General features: G+C 47.2%; 2 non-coding genes across 2 annotated transcripts; both read left to right on the forward strand.

The window, feature by feature from the left end:
- The first annotated feature begins 3,605 nt into the window (after nt 1-3,605).
- On the forward strand, nt 3,606-3,678 carry trnam-cau (transfer RNA methionine (anticodon CAU)). Its single transcript has one exon. It is a non-coding gene; the product is annotated as a tRNA-Met (tRNA).
- Nucleotides 3,679-18,089: 14,411 nt separating this feature from the next.
- Nucleotides 18,090-18,307, forward strand: LOC137316379 (small nucleolar RNA U3). The gene has a single exon (XR_010961542.1). It is a non-coding gene; the product is annotated as a small nucleolar RNA U3 (small nucleolar RNA).
- The last annotated feature ends 3,647 nt before the right edge of the window (nt 18,308-21,954 follow it).

The raw sequence follows: 21,954 nt of genomic DNA on the forward strand, positions 1-21,954 counted from the left end.
GGTCTCACTTTGATACCCGTCCACTTAACGGGGACTCACCCTGAGATCTCAAGGTTTTACCTGTCCAGTGAAAGGGGCCTCACCCTCTGATCTCACGGTATGACCCGTCCAGTTAAAGAGGCTTCACCCTGTGATCTCAAGGTGTGAAACGTCCAGTTAAAGGGGCCTCATCCTCTGATCTCACGGTTTGATCTGTCCAGTTAAAGGGGCCTCACCCTCTGATCTCACGGTTTGAACCGTCCAGTTAAAGGGGCGAGAGAGAGACAGAGGAAATTGTCCCAGCTCCAGAAACGCATGCAGGATCTGCTCCAGCTGCAGTCGATGGGGATCGATGTCCGGGAGGAACTCAGAGAGTTGAAGGATCAGCAAGTCTCGATCTTCACCTCCGAGGCCTCGAAGATCACCTTTCGGTCCAGAGTCCGCTCCGTGGGGCAGTGCGAGAAGTGCTCGTGTTTCTTCTTTCAGAGGGACCTCTGGTGATCAGCAGCCTGAAGGAGGAAGAGGGCTCCGTGACGTCTTCACAGACAGACATACTGACGATCAGCAAGTCCTTTTATGCCGGGCTGTACGACGCGAAGCCCAGAGACAGCACGGCCTCTCAAACCTTGCTGTCCTCTGTCACGGAGGTCTTAGAGGACAGCGAGCGGGAGAGCATGGATCGGCGACTGACCTCGGACGATGCTGACAAAGGCCGTCCAGTCCTTCGAGAAGAGTAGAACTCCGGGGAGCGATGGTTTACCGGTTGATTTGTACTCGGCTTTGTGGGATTGGATTGGCACAGGCCTACTGTAAGTGTACGGGGGTATGCTTCTGGCAGGCAGCATGTCAGAGTCCATGAGAAATGACATCATCACCCTCATCTGAAAGCAGAAGGGGGAGAGGGAATAAATCAGAAATTGGTGACACATTTCCCTGCTAATGCTGACTACAAGATTCTGTCGAAGGCCATCGCCAACAGGCTCGAATCTGCTCTGGAGTGGGTGAACCACCCCGATCAGACCTGTACTTTACCCGGCAGGACGACCTCCTTGTACTGCTCTGGGATATGTAAGCCTACGTGCAGGGCAGAGGGGTGAACACCTGCCTCTTCAGCCTGGGCTAGGGGAAGGCCTTCGACATAATATCCCACACATACATGATGGACACGCTCTACAAAAGAGGGTTTGGGGAGGGAATCCGCGATTGGATCCGACTGCTCTATATGGACATCCATCGCGCAGTCCTAATCAATGGGCGGGAGTCAGAGAGTTTTCCAATTAAATCTGGAGTCAGGCAGGGCTGTCTTCTCTCTGCGGTCTTTTTCATGTGTTTGGGGTGTCCATCAGGAAGGACACAGGTATCAGGGGGATGACGATCCCAGGTGGAGGCTCTCAGGTTTAGGCCTCCTTGTACATGGATGACGTCACTGTCTTTTGCTCCGATCAGCAGTCGGTTCACAGACTGATGGGCATCTGCGAACGCCTCGAGCTGGCCTCAGGGTCCAGTGTGAACCGCAGTAAGAGTGAGGCGATGTTCTATGGCAGGTGGGAGACCCGATTCTTTGTCCCTTTCGCCGTCAGGTCCGGCTACCTGATGGTGCTGGAGATCGGTTTCGAGGCCCCAAGACTCCACCAAAAAAATGGGAGGAGCTGGTTGCCAAGGCCAAACAGAACCTTGGTATATTGAGGGGACGCTCTCTCACCGTAGCCAACAAGAACCTGGTGATAAGGTGTGAGGTACTCGCGGTGTTGTTCTACGTGGCCCAGGTCTGGCCCATTCCCACAGCTCCGTCACCAAAGTCATCCGAGCTATCTTCCACTTTGTCTGGAGAACGCGTCCACAGGGACACCGTGTACAAGCCTTCCAGACAAAGGTGGCAGAAGCGTCCCCAATGCTGCCTTGATCCTGATGGACACCTTTGCGCGTGGCTGCCTACGGATGTGTGTGGTGCCCCGGTCTGCAAACACCAAGGGTCCCTACGTGCTGATGTTTCTACCTGTCCAATACACTGAGAAAACTGGGTCTGGCCATGCTGGCCGAGCAGAAGCAGGACCGCCCCGTCCAGCTGGACCGACCCAGCTCCCCCCCTCCACCACCCACCTGTCCCAGGTGGAGAAGTTCCTGAGGAGGAACCACTTCGATCACAAGGCCGTCAGACAGTGGTCGCCGAGGAACGTTCTGTGGGTCCTGCAGGAAAAGGAGAAGGTGGATCCAATCGGGCAGTTCCCCGACCAGACGGTCGATGCCATTTGGCAGAAAGTCTCGTCGCCGGAACTGACCAACAGGCAACGGGATGTGGTCTGGATGGTGGTGAGAAGGACCCTCCCAGTGCGGTCCTTCCAACACACACGGAATCTCAGCACCACCTCGAGCTGCCTTCAAGGCTACAATGGGGACGAGACCGTTGTCCGTCTCCTGGTGGACTGGACTTTCACGCAGAATGTGTGGAGAGAGATGCGTTGCTATCTGTCCCAGTTCATCTCCAACACCTCGGTAACACATGACGCTGTGCTCTACGGGCAGTTTCCCAGAAGGCACACCGAGACAGATATCAACTGCTGCTGGAAGACCATCAACTCAGTGAAGGAGGCTCATTGGTCCTCCCAAAACCTGCTGTTCTTCTAGCTGAAGGAACGGTCCACGACCGAGTGTTGCCGACTGACACACTCCAAGGTCCAGGGGAATGTGCTGCGGGACGCACTGAGGCACGGTGCAGCCTATGCAAGGGCTCGATCGGAAAAGGCTACTGTGTGAAGCCATCCCACTATGCAGAATGTATTATATGATATGTAGTGTGTTTTCTATTGAAATAATGGGATCATAGTGTGTGCGATCTGTTTTGTATTTTTTTGAATTGAAATTGCGACTTTTACACTGAACTGTATGTATCCTTAAATTTTATGAAATAAAGTATATTTTGAAAATACAAAGAATTGATGCACAATGGCACTCCTCTGAGCAGCGAGAGACCTGTCCGACTGACAGAAAGTCTTTTTTTGCCTGAAAGTTCGTGCGGTTTGACGTGTTGTTGCTCAAAGGCGGAGCGCTGGTGAAAAGAGGCAAATGCTCGAGCAAATCAGCCGTGTTCAGACAGACACGGAACGCTTCAGGGTTTGAGAAAGGAAAAGCACCAACATTTTAAGCAGTAAGCAGTCTGTAAAGTGAAGAAAGCGGCCTAGAGCTCAATACCGTTTACTCCAAAACCACTATTTTGAGCCGGAATTAAAATAGCGATTTAAGAGTGATTTTGCTTTCAAGTTTGAATCTCTACACATTTTCTGCATTACCAGCTGAGCTATCGAAGGGAAGCAGCAAATGTCTCTCTCTTTGGTAATTGTTCACCGTGCGCCTTTTGACACTCCCCGACTCGTGGAATCACGTGGGCATGACCGAGACTGACTCGGTACCTGCTCATACCGCAGCGCTGTGGGAGTGTGATCTCCGACTTACTCTCCACACCCTGGGACAGTGGAGAAATGGGGAACGTGCCTGACCAGAATTCAGAAAACTGATGGTTCGATTTCGACCTGGATGGATGGTTTTTGCAAACTGCCGATTAGTTTATGACTTTACACCTTGCAAACTGTCCTACATGTTTGTGCTGCCTGGACATCTAGACATCAAATGCCTTCTTAGCGCAGCAGGCAGCGCGTCAGTCTCATAATCTGAAGGTCCTGAGTTCAATCCTCAGAGAAGGCATAATTAAACTTTCTTTTTCCATCTTTGCTCAAGACCAAAATCAAGAATTTTTGCTTCCTGCAGCACACCAAAAGATTTGCTGCCCATTGACCTCTCTGTACCATAGCACGCAGCACCTCACGAAGGGGATAATCTCCGAAAGCTTGTGATTTTAAAATAAAATTGTTGGACTATAACCTGGTGTTGTAAGATTCCTTACATTGGAAAGTTGAAAGAGCGACCTTGAGTTAATTGCTGCTTCTTCCAAAAGTACACTCGCTCCTTCAAGCCGGAATTGAAACATCGATCGAAGGAAAACTTTATTTTGAGTTTAATTAACTGTTATTTTCCGCTCAACCAGCTGAGCTATCGAAGGGAAGCAGCAAAGGTCCCTCTCTGTAGTGATTGCTCACCGTACGCCCTTTGACACTCCCGGACTCGTGGAGTCGTGTGGGCATGACCGAGACTTGCTCGGTACCTGCTCATACCGCAGTGCTGTGGGACTGTGATCTGTAACTTACTCTGCACACCCTGGGCCAGTCAAGCAATAAATAACGTGTCTGACGACACATCAGAAGATTGTAGGTTTGACTTTTACTTGGCTGGATGTTTTTTGCAAACGGCCCATTACTTGATGACTTTAGATACCTTGCAAACTGTCCTACTTGGAAGTGTTGCCTGCCCGTTTCCGGCATAAGTGCGTTCTTAACACAGCAAGTAGTGCATCAGTCTCACTAACCTTGAATAATTCTGAGTTCAATCATCAGAAAAGATATCGGGACCTATGAAGCATCTTTGTATCTCTCATCTTTCCATCTTGGCTGAGCACCAAAATGAAGAACTTTTGCTTACTGCAGCAAACCAGAAGATTTGCTGCCCCTTGACCTCTCTGCATCGAAGCTTAGGATTTACGTTGGTTATAGCCTCTCTGACAAATGACAACCATTTTAGTTTCTGGACAACTGCCCCAAGATAAAGGGTGAGAGGAGAATACAAGTATCGACGTTGCTACCTCTTACATGCGAAGCTAGCGCTCTACCATTTGAGTTAACCCCCGTTGCTAGTAATCAATTGCCCTTCACAGTAGCCGCTTCACACTCGCCTCCATGCAGCGCCACGAATGGTAGAAAAATCTTTAATTGGCACCCTCCCTGAATATATTCAGTGCTTTGCTCCAATCGGCGGTATCGAGCATCAGCAAGTGAGCAAAAGCAGAACGGGAAGCCACAGTAATCGTAAATGATGCTGAGAAGAGCCCGAGCATGCGGAAGGTTGAAGAAGTCACCGGAAGGAACAGCTGCCCCGAGCTTGAGGGAACAGCGGGAGCTCTGTCTGTCTGAGAGAAGACTTTTTTGTCTGAAAGTGGTTTGAAGTGTTGTTACACAAAGGCACTCCCTCCTGGTGAACAGAGGCAAATGCTCGAGCAAAACAGTCATGTTCGGACAGACACGGAAAACTTTAAGGTTTGAGGAAGCAAAAGCGCCAACATTTTAAGCAGTCTGTAAAATTAAGAAAGCGGCCTTGAGCTCAATACCGCTTACTCCAAAAGCATGTTCGCTACTTTGAGCCGGAAGTAGACCAGCGATTTAACTTTCAAGTTTTAATCTCTCCAAATTTTCCGCACTACCAGCTGAGCTATCGAAGGGATGGAGCAAAGGTCCCTCTCTTTGATGATTGTTCACTGTGCGCCTTCTTACACTCCCGGACTCGTCGAGCCGCGTGTGCATGACCGAGACTGTCTCGGTACCTGCTCATACCGCAGCGCTGTGGGAGTGTGAGCTCCTACTTGCTTTCTACATCCTGGGCCAGTGGAGCAGTGGGTAACGTGTCTGACCAGAATTCAGAAGATTGTAGGTTTGATTTCTACCTGGATGGATGGTTTTTGCAAACTGCCGATTAGTTTATGACTTTACACCTTGCAAACTGTCCTACTTGGTAGTGCTGCCTGACAAGTACCATGTTAAGTGCCTTCTTAGCGCAGCGGGCAGCGCGTCAATCTCATCATCTGAAGGTCCTAAGTTTAATCCTCAGAGAAGGCATAATAAAGATTTTTTTTACCATCTCTCACCTCATCTTTGCTCAAGACTAAACTCAAGAATTTTTGCTTCCTGCAGCACACCAAAAGATTTGCTGCCCCTTGACCTCTCTGTACTGTAGCACGCAGTGAAATTTAAGAAATACATGGACCATGGGCTTGCTAAAAACTGACGCCACATTTATTTCTGGACAATTGACCCAAGTCAAAAGGTGAGTGGAGAATGCAAGAATCGATCCTGCTATCTCTCACATGCTCAGCGAGCACTCGGCCAGAATATAGAAAGATTACAGCACGGAAGGAGGCCATTCGACCCATCGAGTCCACGCTGGATTTATTCAAGAGCAATCCAGCTCGTCCCACTCCCCCGCTCCATCCCTTCCATTTTTTTTCCTTTCCATGATTGAATCACCCAGATCCTAAACACTCGCTTTGTAAAAAAGTGTTTCCTCAGGTCACCTTTGGTTCTTTTACCAATCACCTTAAATCTATGTCCTCTGGTCCTTCACCCTTCCGCCAATGGGAACGGTTTCTCTCCATCTACTCTGATTGGGCCATTCGTGATTTTGAAGATATCTATCAAATCTGCTCGCATCCGTTTCTGTTCCAAGGAGAACAACCTCAGCTTCTCCAGTCTACCCACGTAACTAAAGTCCCTCACGCCTGGAATAATTCTCATAAATCTCTTCTGGACCGACTCCAAGACCTTCACATCTTTCCTAAAGTGCGGTGCCCAGAACTGGACACAATTCTGTAGTTGTGGTCGAACCAGTGTTTTATAAAGGTTCATCATGACTTCCATACTTTTGTAGTCTATCCATAAAGCCCAGGATCCCCTATGCTTTTTTAACCGCTTTCTCAACCTGCCCTGTCACCTTCAACGATTTGTTCACATATACACCCGGATCTCTATTTTCCTGTACCCCTTTTAGAGTTGTGCACTCTGGTTTACGTTACCTCCCCTGTTATTTCTGCCGAAATGCATCACTTTGCAATTTTCTGCGTTAATTTTCATCTGCCACATGTCCGCCCATACCACCAGCCTGTCTATATTCTCTTGAGGTCTATCACTATCCTCCTCACTGTTCACGAAGCTTCCATGTTTTGCGTCATCTGCAAATTTTGATATTGTGCCCTGTACACCCAAGTCCAAATCATTAATATATATCAAGAAAAGCACTGGTCCCAGCACTGACGGCTGTGGAACACCACTGTATACCTCATTCCAGTCCGAAAAACAACCGTTCACCACTACTCTCTGTTTCCTGTGCTTTAGCCAATTCTGTATCGATGTTTCTACTGCCCCTTTATTCCATATTTGAGGTTGTTCCTTGTAAATTGCCCTTCACAGTAGCTGCTTCGCACTCGCCTCCAGGCAGCTCCACGACCGGCCTTGCGTTGGCCCCCTCCTTGAATACATCAATACTTTGCTCGAATAGGCGCTATCGAGCATTAGCAAGTGAGCAACAACAGAACGGGAAGCCACAGTAATCGTGAATGATGCTGAGAAGAGCCCGAGCCTGTGGAAGGTTGAAGAAGTTACCGGAAGGAACAACTGCCCCCAGCTTGAGTGAACAGCCGGAGCACTGTCTGTCTGACTGAGAGAAGTCTATTTTGCTTGAAAGCGGTTTGAAATTTTGTCACTCAAAGGCACACCCTGCTGGTGAACAGAGGCAAATGCTCGTGCAAAACAGCCGTGTTCGGTCAGACACGGAAAGCTTTCAGGTTTGAGAAAGGAAACGCGCCAACATTTTAAACAATAAGATGTCTGTAAAGTTAAGAAAGCGGCCTTGAGCTCAGTACCGCTTACTCCAAAAGCATGTGCGCTACTCCGAGCCGGAATTAAACCAGCGATTTTGCTTTCAAGTTTTAATCTCTACAAGTTTTACCACATTACCTGCTGAGCTATCGAAGGGAAGCAGCAAAGGTCCCTCTCTTTGATGATTGTTCACCGTGAGCCTTCTGACATTCCCGGACTCGTGGAATCGCGTGGGCATGACCGAGACTGACTCGGTACCTGCTCATACTGCAGCGCTGTCAGCGTGTGAGCTCCTCCTTACTCTGTGCGCCCTGGGCCAGTGGAGCAATGGGTAACGTGTCTGACCAGAATTCAGAAGATTATTGATTCGATTACGACCTGGATGGATGGTTTTTGCAAACTGCCGATTAGTTTATGAATTTACACCTTGTAAACTTTCCTACTTGTTAGTGGTGCCTGATAAATTTCCCGTTATGTGCCATCTTAGCGCAGCAGACAACGCGTCAGTCTCATAATCTGCAGGTCCTGAGTTCAATCTTCAGAGGAAACATCATAAAGGTTTTTGTCCATCTCTCACCTCATCTTTGCTCAAGACCAAAATCAAGAATGTTTGCTTCCTGCAGCACACCAAAATATTTCCTGCCCCTTGACCTCTGTACCGTAGCACGCAGTGAAGTTTAAGAAGTACATGGACCATGGGCTCGCTGTATTTTGGCGACACTTTTGTTTCTGTACAATTGACCCAAGTCAAAAGGTGAGCGGAGAATGCAAGAATCGATCTTGCGATCTATCACATACTCAGCGAGCACTCGACCAGAATCATAGAAAGGTTACAGCACGGAAGGAGGCCATTCGACCCAGCGAGTCCACGCTGGCTTTATTCAAGAGCAATCCAGCTCGTCCCACTCCCCCGCCCCATCCCTGTAGCCCTTCCATTTTTTTCCTTTCCATGGTGAATCATCCCCTCGGGCAGTGCATTCCAGTTCCTAACCACTCGCTGTGTAAAAACGTTTTTCCTCATGTCACCTTTTGGTTCTTTCACCAATCATCTTAAATCTATGACGTCTGGTCCTTCATCCTTTCGCCAATGGGAACGGTTTCTCTCTATCTATTCTAAATGGGCCTTTCGTGATTTTGAAGACATCTATCAAATCTGCTCGCAACCGTCTCTTTTCCAAGGAGAGCAACCCCAACTTCTCCAGTCTACCCACGTAACTAAAGTCCCTCACCTCTGGAATACTTCTAGTAAATCTCTTCTGGACCGTCTCCAAGACCTTCACATCTTTCCTAAAGTGCGGTGCCCAGAACTGGACACAATTCTGCAGTTGTGGCCAAACTGGTGTTTTATAAAGGTTCATCATGACTTCCATACTTTTGTAGTCTATTTATAAAGCCCAAGATCCTGTGTGCTTTTTAACCACTTTTTCAACCTGCCCTGCCACCTTCAATGATTTGTGCACATACACCCCCAAATCTCTCTGTTCCTGTACCCCTTTTAGATTTGTGCCCTCCAATTTATATTGCCTCTCCTTGTTATTCCTACTGAAATGCATCACTTTGCATTTTTCTGCATTAATTTTCATCTGCCGCATGTCCGCCCATGCCACCAACGTGTCTATATCCTCTTGAATTCTATCACCATCTTCCTCATTGTTTACTATTCTTCCAAGTATTGTGTCATCTGCAAATCTGAAAATTATGCTCTATACACCCAAGTCCAAGTCATTAATGCATATCAAGAAAAGCAATGGTCCCAGGACCAACCCCTGGGGAACACCACTGTATACCTCCCACCTGTCGGAAAACCAACCGTTCACCACTACTCTCTGTTTCCTGTCCCTTAGTCAATTCTGCATACATGTTGCTGCGGCCCCCTTTATTCCATATTTGAAGTTGTTTCTTGTAAATTGCCCTTCACAGTAGCTGCTTCGCACTCGCCTCCAAGCAGCTCCACGACCAGCAGAGAAATCTTGCCTTGGGTTGGCCCCCTCCCTGAATACAATCAATACTTTGCTCCAATCGGCTGTATCGAACATCAGCAAGTGAGCAACAGCAGAACGGGAAGCCCCAGTAATCGTGAATGATGCTGAGAAGAGCCCGAGCCTGCGGAAGGCTGACAAGGTCACAGGAAAGAAACAGGCGCCCGAGCTTGAGGGAACAGCGAGAGCCCTGTCTGTCTGACTGACTGACGGATAGAAGACTATTTTGCCTGAAAGCGGTTTGAAGTGTTGTTACTCAAAGGCACTCCCTGCCGGTGAGCAGAGGCAAATGCTGGAGCAAAACAGCAGTGTTCGGGCAGACACAGAAAGCTTTCAGGTTTGAGGGAGGAAATGAGGTCTCCTGTGCCTCAGCGCCAACATGTTAAGCCGTCGGCTACCTGTAAAGTAAAGAGAACGGCCTTGAGTTAATTGCTGCTTACTCCAAAAGCACGTTCGCTACTTCAAACAAGCAACCTAAGGATGATTTTGATCTGTTATTTTACAACAGTTCTCCACTCTACCAGCTGAGCGATCGAAGGGAAGCAGCAAAGTCCCACTCTTTGGTGTCAAAAGGCGCAGAGTGAACAATCACCAAAGAGAGCAATCTTTGCTGCTTCCCTTCGATCGCTCAACTGGTAATGCAGAGGACTGTAGTCGAAAACAAAGCAAAGTCATCCTTAGGTTGCTGGTTTCATTCTGGCTCCAAGAAATGAGTGTGCTTTTTGAGTAAGCAGCAATTAGCTCAAGGCCGCTTTCTTAACTTTATAGGCAGCCTAGAGCTTAACATTTTGGCGCTGAGGCACAGGAGATCATGAGTTTCCTTTCTCAGACCTGAAAGCTTTCTGTGTCTGCCCTCGCACGGCTGTTTTTTCAAGCATTTGCCTCTGCTCTCCAGCAGGGAGTGCCTTTGAGCAACAACACGTCAAACCGCACTCACGTTCAGGCAAAAATGCCTTCCATCAGTCAGACAGGACTCCCGCTGCTCCCTCGATCTCGAGGCCGCTATTCCTTTCCTGTCACCTCATCTGCCTTCCGCAGGCTCGGGCTCTTCTCAGCATCATTCACGATTACTGTGGCTTCCCGTTCTTCTGTTGCTCATTTGATGATGCTCGATACCGCCGATTGGAGAAAGTATTGAATATATTCAAGGAGGGGTCCAATCCAAGGCAAGATTTCTCTGCAATTGGAGGTAAGTGTGAAGCGGCTACTGTGAAGGGAAATTTACTAAAAATAACTGGGGGATCAGCTCAAATGGTCGAGCGCTCGCTTAGCATATGAGAAGTAGCAGGATCGACACCCGCCTTCTCCACTTTTTTTTTTAACCTGAGGGCAATTTTCCAGAAACAAAAATGATGTCAGTTGTCAGTGAGCCCACAACCCACGGAAATCCTAAACTTCAATACAGAGGTCAAGGGGCAGCAAATCATTTGGTGTGCTGCAATGAGCAAAAGTTCATGATTTTGGTGTTCAGCAAAGATGGAAAAAGATCCACAAATGCTGATGCTTTTCTCTGAGGATTGAATTCAGGACCATTCAGGTTAATGAAACCGATGCACTAATTGCTGTGTTCAGAATGCGCTCACGATGGAAGCCGCCAGTCAGCACTACCAAGGAAGACAGTTTGCAAGCTCTCGAAAGTCAAAAAGTAATGGGCAGTTTGCAAAAGCCATCCAGGCAGATAGGAGTCGATCGGACAATCGTCTGGACATATTATCCATTCCTCCAGCGTGCGCAGAGTAAGTAGCACCTCACACTCCCACAGTGCTGTGATATAATCCGGAACCGAGTCAGTCTCGGTCATGCACACGCGACTCCTCGAGTCCGGGAGTGTCAAAAGGTGCACGATGAACAATCAACAAAGAGAAGGATTTTTCGCTGCTTCCCTTCTTGAGCTCAGCGAGTCGAGGAGAGTATAATTAATTAACATCAAAGCAAAATCATTCTTAGATCACTGTTTCAATTCCAGTTTGAAGGAGCGAGTGCACTTTTGGATTAAGCAGGAGTTAGCTCAAGGCCGCTCTTGTAACTTTTCAGGCAGTCGACAGCTCTCAACATGTCGACACCTCTTTTCCTTTCTCCAAACCTAAAAGCGTTCTGTGTCTGCCCGAACACGGTTGTTTCGCTCGAGCATTGTTCTCTACTCACCAGCAGGGAGCGGCTTTGAGCAGCCACCTTTATAAAATTTCAAAATATACTTTATTTCATAAAATTTAAGGAAAAACACAGTTCAGCGTAAAAATCGCAATTACAGTTCAAAACAATACAAAATAGTTCGCACACACTGTGATCCCATTAATTCAATGCAAAACACAGCACATATCTTCTATTACATTCTGTACAATATAAGGTGGGTTGGACTCAGTCCATATCTTAGATTACATTCTGTACAATACAAGGTGGGTTGGACTCAGTACATATCTTATATTACATTCTGTACAATACAAGGTGGGGTGGACTCAGTACATATCTTATTTTACATTCGTTACAATACAAGGTGAGGTGGACTCAGTCCATATCTTATATTGCATTCTGTACAATACAATGTGGGGTGGACTCAGTACATATCTTATATTACATTCTGTACAATACAAGGTGGGGTGGATTCAGTCCATATCTTAGATTACATTCTGTACAATGCAAGGTGGGATGGACTCAGTACATATCTTATATTACATTCTGTACAATACAAGGTGGGTTGGCCTTGAAGTTCAGCAAGTCCGGCATAAAAGGATTTGCTGATCCTCAGTATGTCGGCCTGTGAAGACGTCACCGAGCACTCTTCCTCCTTCAGGCTGCTGATTACAGAAGTCTCTCAGTGCAGCTTCTGGAAGACGAAGCGCGAGCACTTCTCGTCCTGCTCCAGGGAGCGGACTCTGGACCGGAAGATGATGCTTGAGGCTTCTTTAACTGGACGGGTCTCATCACCCCCCTCCCGACCCCGCCGTGAGATGACAGGGTGAGGCCCCTTTTACTGGATAGGTCACACCGTGAGATCACAGTTCATGGAGCATATTAGGGACTGTTTCTTCGATCAATACGTCGGGAACCAACAAGGGAACAGGCCATTTTGGATCTGGTAATGGGTAACGGAACAGGTTTAATTAATGATCTCAAAGTAAAGGATCCCTTGGGAATCAGTGATCATAACATGATAGAATTTCACATCCAGTTTGAGGGCGAGGATTTTGGGTCTGAAACTACTATATTAGACTTAAACATGGGCAATTATAAACGAATGAGGGCGGAATTGACTAAAGTGGACCGGGCAAACAGATTAGATGGTATGGTGGTGGATAAGCAGTGGAAAACATTTAAAAATATATTTTATGACTCGCAACAAAAATATATTCCTGTGAGGAGGAAAGATGCCACAAAAAGGATGAACCAACCATGGCTAACCAAGGAAGTCAAGGATGGTCCCAGGTGAAAAGAAAAAGCATACAACATGCCAAAGATTACTGGTAAGCCCGAAGATTGGGAAAACTTTAAAAACCAGCAAAGGATGACGATAAGAATAATAAAGAGGGAGAAAATAAATCATGTGAGTAAACTAGCAAGAAATATGCAAACTGACAGTCAAAGCTTCTACAAGTATATAAAAAGGAAAAGGGTAGCTGAAGTAAACATTGGTCCCTTGGAGGATGAGACTGGGGAAATAATAATAGAAACAAAGAAATGGCAGAGGAATTGAACAGATATTTTGTATCTGCCTTCACAGTAGAAGACACGAATAATGTACCAAACTAGCAGAAAACCAAGGGACAAAGGGAAGGGAGGAACTAAAAACAATTACTATCACTAGAGAAAAAGTACTTGGTAAACTAATGGGTCTAAAGGCTGACAAATCCCCATGACCTGATGGCTTGCATCCGAGGGTCTTAAAGGAAGTGACTACAGAGATAGTGGATGCTTTGGTTGTAATCTTCCAGAATTCACTAGATTCTGGAAAGGTCCCAGCGGATTGGAAAGCCGCAAACCTCAAGAAGGGAGTGAAACAGAGAGCAGGTAACTTTTGACCAGTTCGCCGAACATCTGTCATTGGGAAAATGCCAGAATCCATTGTTAAGGAAGTAGCAGCAGGATATTTGGAGACTCATAATACAATCAAGGAGAGTGAACATGGCTCTATGAAGGGGAAATCGTGTCTGATAAATTTATTAGAGTTGTTTGAGGAAGTAACGGGCAGCGTGGATAAAGGGGAACCAATGGACGCAGTATATTTGGATTTCCAAAAGGCATTCGATAAGGTGCCACATAAAAGATTACTGCGCAAGCTAAGAGCTCATGGTATTGGGGGTAATATACTGGCATGGATAGAGGATTGGATAACGAACAGAAAACAGAGAGTCGGGATAAAAGAGTCATTTTAAAAATGGCAATCTGTAACTATTGTGGTGCCGCAAGGCTCAGTGCTGGAGCCTCAACTATTTACAATATATATCAATGATTTGCATGAAGTAACAGAGTGTCTTGTGGCCAAATTTGCTGATAATACAAAGATAGGTGGAAAAGCAAGTTGCGATGAGGACACAAAATGTCTGTAAATGGATATTGACAGGTTAAGCGAATGGGCAAAATTTTGGCAGATGAAATATAATGTGGGAAAATGTGAAGCCATCCGCTTTGGGAGGGAAATAAAAAAGCAAAATATTATTTGAATGGAGAAATACTACAAAATGCTGCGGTAGAGAGGGATCTGGGTGTCCTTGTACATGAAACACAAAAAGTCAACATACAGGTGCAGCATGTAATCCGGAAGGCAAACGGACTATTGGCCTTTAATTCCAGGGGGATGGAATATAAAAACAGGGAAGTCATGCGACAACTGTACAGGATGCTGGTGTGACCACACCTTGAGTAATGCGTACAGTTCTGGTGCCCTTATTTAAGGAAGGACATACTTGCATTGGAGGCAGTTCAGAGAAGGTTCACTTGGTTGACTCCAGGGATGGAAGGGTTCTCTTATGAGGAAAGATTGAACATGTTGGGTCTTTACTCATTGGAGTTTAGAAGAATGGAAGGAGATCTTATTGAAATATATAAGATTCTGAGGGGACTCGATAGGGTAGATGCTGAGAGGATTTTATCGCACATGGGGGAATCTAAAACTCGGGGGCATAGTCTCAGAAAGAGAGGTCGCCCGTTTAAGACGGAAATGAGGTGGAATTTTTTCACCCAGAGGGTCGTGAATCTTTGGAATTCTTTACACCAAAAAGCTGTGGAGGCTGAGTCATTGAATACATTCAAGGCTGAGTTAGACACATTTTTGATCAGCAAGGGAGTCAAAGGATATGGGGAAAAGGCGGGAAAGTAGAGTTGAGGTAAAAATCAGATCAGCCATGATCTAATTAAATGGCTGAGCAGTTTCGAGGGCCCGAATGGCCTGCTCCTGCTCCTATCTCTTATGGTCTTAAGGTCTTATGATGAGGTCAAGTCGTTTTTTCCCACGTATTGGTTCACTCACCACCTGCCGCAGGCCCAGTCTTGCAGCTGTTTTCTTCAGGACTCGGTCAGCTCCGTTAGTAGTGGTGCTACTGAGCCACTCTTGGTGATGGACGTTGAAGTCCCCCACCTAGAGTCCATTCTGTGCCCTTGCTACCCTCAGTCCTTCCTCCAATTGGTGATCAACATGGAGGAGGACTGATTCATCAGCTGAGGGAGAGCAGTAGGTGGTAATTACAGGAGGTTGTCTTGCCCATATTTGACCTGATGACATGAGACTTCTTGGGATCCCGAGTCAATGTTAACCACTTCCAGGGCTATTCTCCCCTGACAGTATACAGCTGTACTGCCAGCCCTGGTGTGTCTGAGCTGCCGGTGGGAAAGGACATAACTGTGAATCAATAATTACAGTTTCAGTTTCAAGCACTCACTGAGTGAATCAATGATCTCAGTGCTGGGTCACCCACCCACTGTGTGAATCAATGATCACAGTGCTGGGTCACCCACTCACTGTGTGAATCAATGATAACTGTGCTGGGTTACTCACCCACTGTGTGAATCAATGATCACAGTGCTGGGTCACTCACCCACTGTGTGAATCAATGATCACAGTGCTGGGTCACCCACCCACTGTGTGAATCAATGATCACAGTGCTGCGTCACCCACCCACTGTGTGAATCAGTGATCACAGTGCTGGGTCACCCTTCCACTGTGTGAATCAATGACCACAGTTCTGGGTCACTCACCCACTGTGTGAATCAATGATCACAGTGCTGGGTCACCCATCCACTGTGTGAATCAATGATCACAGTGCTGGGTCACTCTCCCACTGTGTGAATCAATGATCACAGTGCTGGGTCACCCACCCACTGTTTGAATCAATGATCACAGTGCTGGGTCACTCATCCACTGTGTGAATCAATGATCACAGTGCTGGGTCACACACCCACTGTGTGAATCAATGATCACAGTGCTAGGTCACCTATCCACTGTGTGAATCAATGATCACAGTGCTGGGTCACTCACCCACTGTGTGAATCAAAGATTACAGTGCTGAGTCACCCACCCACTGTGTGAATCAATAATCACAGTACAGGTTCACCAACCCACTGTGTGAATCAATGATCACAGGGCTGGGTCACCCACCCACTGTGTGAATCAGTGATCACAGTGCTGGATCAGCCACCCACTGTGCGAATCAATGATCACAGTGCTGGGACACCCACCCACTGTGTGAATCAATGATCACAGTGCTGGGACACCCACCCACTGTGTGAATCAATGATCACAGTGCTGGGTCACCCACTCACTGTGTGAATCAATGATCACAGTGCTGGGTCACTCACCCACTGTGCGAATCAATGATCACAGTGCTGGGTCACCCTCCCACTGTGTGAATCAATGATCACAGTGCGGGGTCACACACCCACTGTGTGAATCAATGATCACAGTGCTGGGTCACCCATCCACTGTGTGAATCAATGATCACAGTGCTGGGTCACTCTCCCACTGTGTGAATCAATGATCACAGTGCTGGGTCACCCACCCACTATTTGAATCAATGATCACAGTGCTGGGTCACTCACCCACTGTGTGAATCAATGATCACAGTGCTGGGTCACTCACCCACTGTGTGAATCAATGATCATAGTGCTGGGTCACCCACCCACTGTTTGAATCAATGATCACAGTGCTGGGTTACTCACCCACTGTGTGAATCAATGATCACAGCGCTGGGTCACTCACCCACTGTTTGAATCAATGATCACAGTGCTGGGTCACCCACCCACTGTGTGAATCAATGATCACAGTGTTGGGATACTCACCCACTGTGTGAATCAATGATCACAGTGCTAGGTCACTCACCCACTGTGTGAATCAATGATCACAGTGCTGGGTCACACACCCACTGTGTGAATCAATGATCACAGTGCTGGGTCACCCATCCACTGTGTGAATCAATGGTTACAGTGCTGGGTCACCCACCCACTGTGTGAATCAATGATCACAGTGCTGGGTCATCCACTCACTGTGTGAATCAATGATCACAGTGCTGGGTTACTCACCCACTGTGTGAATCAATGATCACAGTGCTGGCTCACTCACCCACTGTGTGAATCAATGATCACAGTGCTGGGTCACCCACCCACTGTGTGAATCAATGATCACAGTGCTGGTTCACCCATCCACTGTGTGAATCAATGGTCACAGTGCTGGGTCACCCACCCACTGTGTGAATCAATGATCACAGTGCTGGGTCACTCACCCACTGTGCGAATCAATGATCACAGTGCTGGGTCACCCACCCACTGTGTAAATCATCGGGTCTTGACAGGTTAGATGCTGAGAGATTGTATCTCCTGGCTGGACAGTTTAGATAGGGGGCATGGTTTCAGGATAATGGGTCGGCCATTTAAGACTGAGATGAGGAAGAATTTCTTCACTCAGAGGGTGGTGAATCTTTGGAATTCTCTACCCCAGAGGGCTGTGGATGCTCAGTCGTTGTGTATGTTCAAGGCTAAGGTGGATAGACATTTGGATTTTTTTTATTCGTTCATGGGATGTGGGCGTCGCTGGCGATGTCAGCATTTATTGCCCATCCCTAATTGCCCTTGAGAAGGTGGTGGTGAGCCGGCTCCTTGAACCGCTGCAGTCCGTGTGGTGAAGGTTCTCCCACAGTACTGTTAGGTAGGGAGTTCCAGGATTTTGACCCAGCGACAATGAAGGAACGGCGATATATTTTCAATTCGGGATGGTGTGTGACTTGGAGGGGAACTTGCAGGTGGTGTTGTTCCCATGTACCTGCTGCTCTTGTCCTTCTGGATGGAATCAAGGGATCTGGGGATCGAGCAGGAAAGTGGAGTTGAGGTTGAAGATCAGCCATGATCTGATTGAAGGGCGGAGCCGTCTCAAGGGGCTGTATGGCCGACTCCTGCTCCTATTTCTTACATTCTTATGTTCTTATGATCAGGACAGTTGCTGGAGGCTGGTATCTACATTATGCAAATTAGTGCCTACTGAGTCATGGCTGCACGACAGAAACGCTATTTCTTTTTCACAGAATTATAAGTTTACAAAAGGTGAAGCGAAGATTAATTGCGTTTTTATTCGATTCCCTGCCGGGTGCAATGAATGGTGGAAGAATTGGTCCGCGCTCAGCCTGTGTTAAAGGGGGCTCGCTGAGGGTGGAGTGCGGTGTTGCGGCAACCTTTCAGTAAGACTATACTTTTAGGGATCATTTCTATAGTTTTTGAACTTGAGAAATGTGTTCTGAAGTGTTTGGTCTCACTAACCATGAGGAGGAGATGGAGCTTTTCCTTCTGAGCGTGAAGCGGGTTGCAAGTGTTGTTTTATACCAGCGCTTGTGGCCATTGATGACCGTTCCCTTCTCTCAGTGTGCGAGAAGTGGAAGAAGGAAATGCATTCTGAGTGGTTAATGTTTCTACAGCTCAAAAGTAGCAATATTTATCCGCTAATTATTTTATATTTAAAGGTGCTTCTCTCCAGCGAGAGTGTAAGTCTTTGCCACCTCAGCCGAGCTCGTACTGCTATCTGTTGCTCTTCCCCTCCTTTTTCGGTTTTGAACTCATCAGTAAGAGTTTGCACTGAACTGATTAGGCACAGTCGCTGAAATAACGTAGTTAATGGGGCACAAAATCTAGGCTTGCAGTACTGAGGGACTTGCATTACTGATTAAAACGTTGCTCCGCCTGCCATCTCAGGTGGATGTAAAAGATCGCATGACGCTATTTCGAAGAACTTGAGGGGAGTTCTCCGAGGTGTCCTGGTCAATATTTACCCCTTAACCAACATCACTAATACAGATTATCTGCCCAATACACCATTCCGGTTTGTGGGACCTTGCTGTGAGCAAATTGGCTGCGGCGGTTCCTACATTACAACAGTGGCTACAGTTCAAAAATGCTTTGGGCCATCCTGCGGTAATGCAAGGCGCTATATAAATGCGAGTTCTTTCTTTAGTAGCAGGAGGATTGGTGAATGGGACATCGTGTGAGTTAGGATACGGGCAGCAGAGTTTTGATATGCTGAAGATTATGGAGGGTGCATGATGAGAGGGCGGCCAGGAGAGCCTTGGAATTGTCGAGTTTGGCGGTAACGAAAGCATGGATGAGGGTTTCATTCGCAGATGGGCTGAGGCAGAGACGGGCGATATTACGGAGGTGGAAGTAGACAGTTTTGGTGATGGAGAGAATCTGGGATCGGAAGCTTAGTTCTGGGTCAAAAAGGACACCGAGTCTGCGAACAGTCTGGTTTCGTCTGAGACATTGGTCAGGGAGGGGGAGGGAGTTTATAGCAGGCACCGAAAATAGTGGCTTTTGTCTTCCCAATATTTAATTGGAGGAAATTTCTGCTCATCCACTATTTGATATCAGACAAGCAGTGTGACGAATCAAAGGTAATGGAGGGGTGGAGAGAGGTGGTGGTGAGGTCGAGCTGAGTGCCGGCATCGTACATGTGGAATCCGACGAGTTTTTGGATGATGTAGCCAAGGTGCAGCATGCAGATGAGAAATAGGAGGGGGGCAAAGATAGATCCTTGGGGGAGTGGGAAGAGAAGCCATTGCACGTGATTCTCTGGTTACGACTGAATAGACACGAAATAAACCAGTTGAGGGCAGTCCCACCCAGCTGGACAATGGAGGAGAGGAGAGGTGACTGCACTTCAAAAAGTACTTCTTTGGCTGTGAAGAGATTTGGGAAGCCCTGAGGTAGTGAAAGGTGCGATATCAACTGCTAACCTGACAGGGGAGATCCCATTATGAGGAAGGCGCCAGATCAAGTGGAATCAGCTATTACCAGTTTAAGCTTTGCTGATGTAGAGGTGGATCCTCATGCTGGCCGGAGACAAATCTAACACCTTTCTCCAGTAAAGTGAAAACTAATTTGCAGCTGACATGGTGACAAGGGCTCCCCGAGCACCTGGGCCCAGGGTGTGAAATACCGTCAGGCTGACTGCGAGGGCGGGTGAAGGAACCTCGCCATGGCAACGAAATGTCTTCGTGCAGACGGTTCTTCTCGAAACCAGCGGTTTCAAGGTCGTCGATATCTTCTGCCTGCATGATGGGACGGCGGCCAGGCGAGCATTGGAATTGTCGAGTCTGGAGGTAACAAAAGCATGGATGAGGGTTTCCCGAGGAGCAGATACGTGGAAGTGACCTTTAGGGATGTTGCAGGATGGTAAAAGATGCCCCAGGCCTTCAATGAGAAGGGGAAGGAATGGGCGCTGTCATTTCTCACTGAGGAGCCTCTCTTCACACTCCCATTGGAGAAGGAACAGATGCTGACCCCCCTCAACGGAGGACAGGCCACCTTCCTCATCCCAAGGACCGTCGAGAAGTTCCAGGGATCGACACCAATGCAGAATCTGGACCGATGGTTAGAAATGGATGGTAACGTAGAACCTGGACTGGTGCAATTGGAAGACGTTCATGGTTGTCCTTTGTATTTTTAAAACGGCGTTCATAATTGCATCCATAAACGTGCGTAGTATTAAAGCGACTACGTGATGTGCTGTGACCCTGAACTACCTGTCCAGGTTCAAGAGGGACCTGCTGTTCCTGCGGGAGTGCGGGATCCTGCACCTCAGCAACTATCGGCAGTGGTCACGTATGTGGACCCAGTAGCAATCGAACTAGTCGGGAATCAACGATAGTCAATCCTCGGGCCTGGGGATTCTGTTCTGAGGAGACCAATTCACCATCACCGAAGTTAACGAGGTGGTGGGTGGCCGCCTGCTCGAAGCAGACATTCTGGACAAGAACGCCCCGCTCCGACTGCGGCCAACATAAAAGGGAATCCAAACCTCTTCTGCAAACATGTAAACAGTAAACGGGTATTAAGCGGAGAAGTGGGGCCGATTAGGGAGCATAAAGGAGATCGACTCATGGAGGCAGGGGTCATGGCTGAGGTACTAAATGAGTACTTTGCAACGGTCTTTACGAATGAAGAAGATGCTGCCAGAATCTCAGTAAAGGAAGATATAGTTGAGATACTGGATGGGATAAATATTGATAAAGAAGAGGTACTTGAAACGCTAGCTGTACTTAAAGTAGATAAGTCACTCGGTCCGGATGGGATGCATCCTAGGTTGCTGAGGGAATTAACGGTGGAAATTGTGGAGGTACTGGCCATAATCTTCCAAACATCCGTAGATACGGGGCTGGTGCCAGAGTACTGGAGAATTGGAAATATTGCACCTTTATTCAAAAAAGGATGTAAGGATAAACCAGCAACTATAGTCCAGTCAGTTTAACCTCGTGGTGGGGAAACTTTTAGAAACGATAATCCGGGACAGAATTAACAGTCACTTGAACAAGTGTGGATTGATTAGTGAAAGCCAGCACGGAATTGTTAAAGGCAAAATCGTGATTAACTAACCTGTTGGTGTTTTTTGATAAGGTAACAGAGAGGGTAGATGAGAGAACATAGGAACATAGGAACAGGAGTAGGCCATTCAGCCCCTCGAGCCCGCTACGCCATTTCATAAGATCATGGCTGCTCTGTGATCAAACTCCATATACCTGCCTTTGGCCCATATCACTTAATACCTTTGGTTGGCAAAACGTTATCTATCTCAGATTTAAAATTAGCAATTGAGCTAGCATCAATTGCCGTTTGCAGAAGAGATTCCAAACATCTACCACCCTTTGTGTGTAGAAGTGTTTTCTAATCTAACTCCTGAAAAGTCTGGCTCTAATTTTTATACTGTGCCCCCTAGTCCTAGAATCCCCAACCAGCGTAAATAGTTTCTCTCTATTCACCCTATCTGCAATGCAGGGCAATGGAGTTGATATGGTGTATATGGACTTTCAAAAGGCGTTCGATAAAGTATCACATGATAGGCTTGTCATCAAGATTGCGGCCCATGGAATAAAGGGAGCAGTAGCAACATGGATACAGAATTGGCTGAGTGACAGGAAACATAGAGTAGTGGTGAACGGTTGTTTCTCGGACCGGTGGGAGGTGTACAATGGTTTTCTCCAGGGGTCGGCGTTGGGACCACTGTTTTTCTTGATATATATTAATGACTTGGACTTGGGTGTACAGGGCACAATTTCAAA

This window comes from Heptranchias perlo, unplaced genomic scaffold (assembly GCF_035084215.1).
Source record: "Heptranchias perlo isolate sHepPer1 unplaced genomic scaffold, sHepPer1.hap1 HAP1_SCAFFOLD_59, whole genome shotgun sequence".
Lineage (NCBI taxonomy): Eukaryota > Metazoa > Chordata > Chondrichthyes > Hexanchiformes > Hexanchidae > Heptranchias > Heptranchias perlo.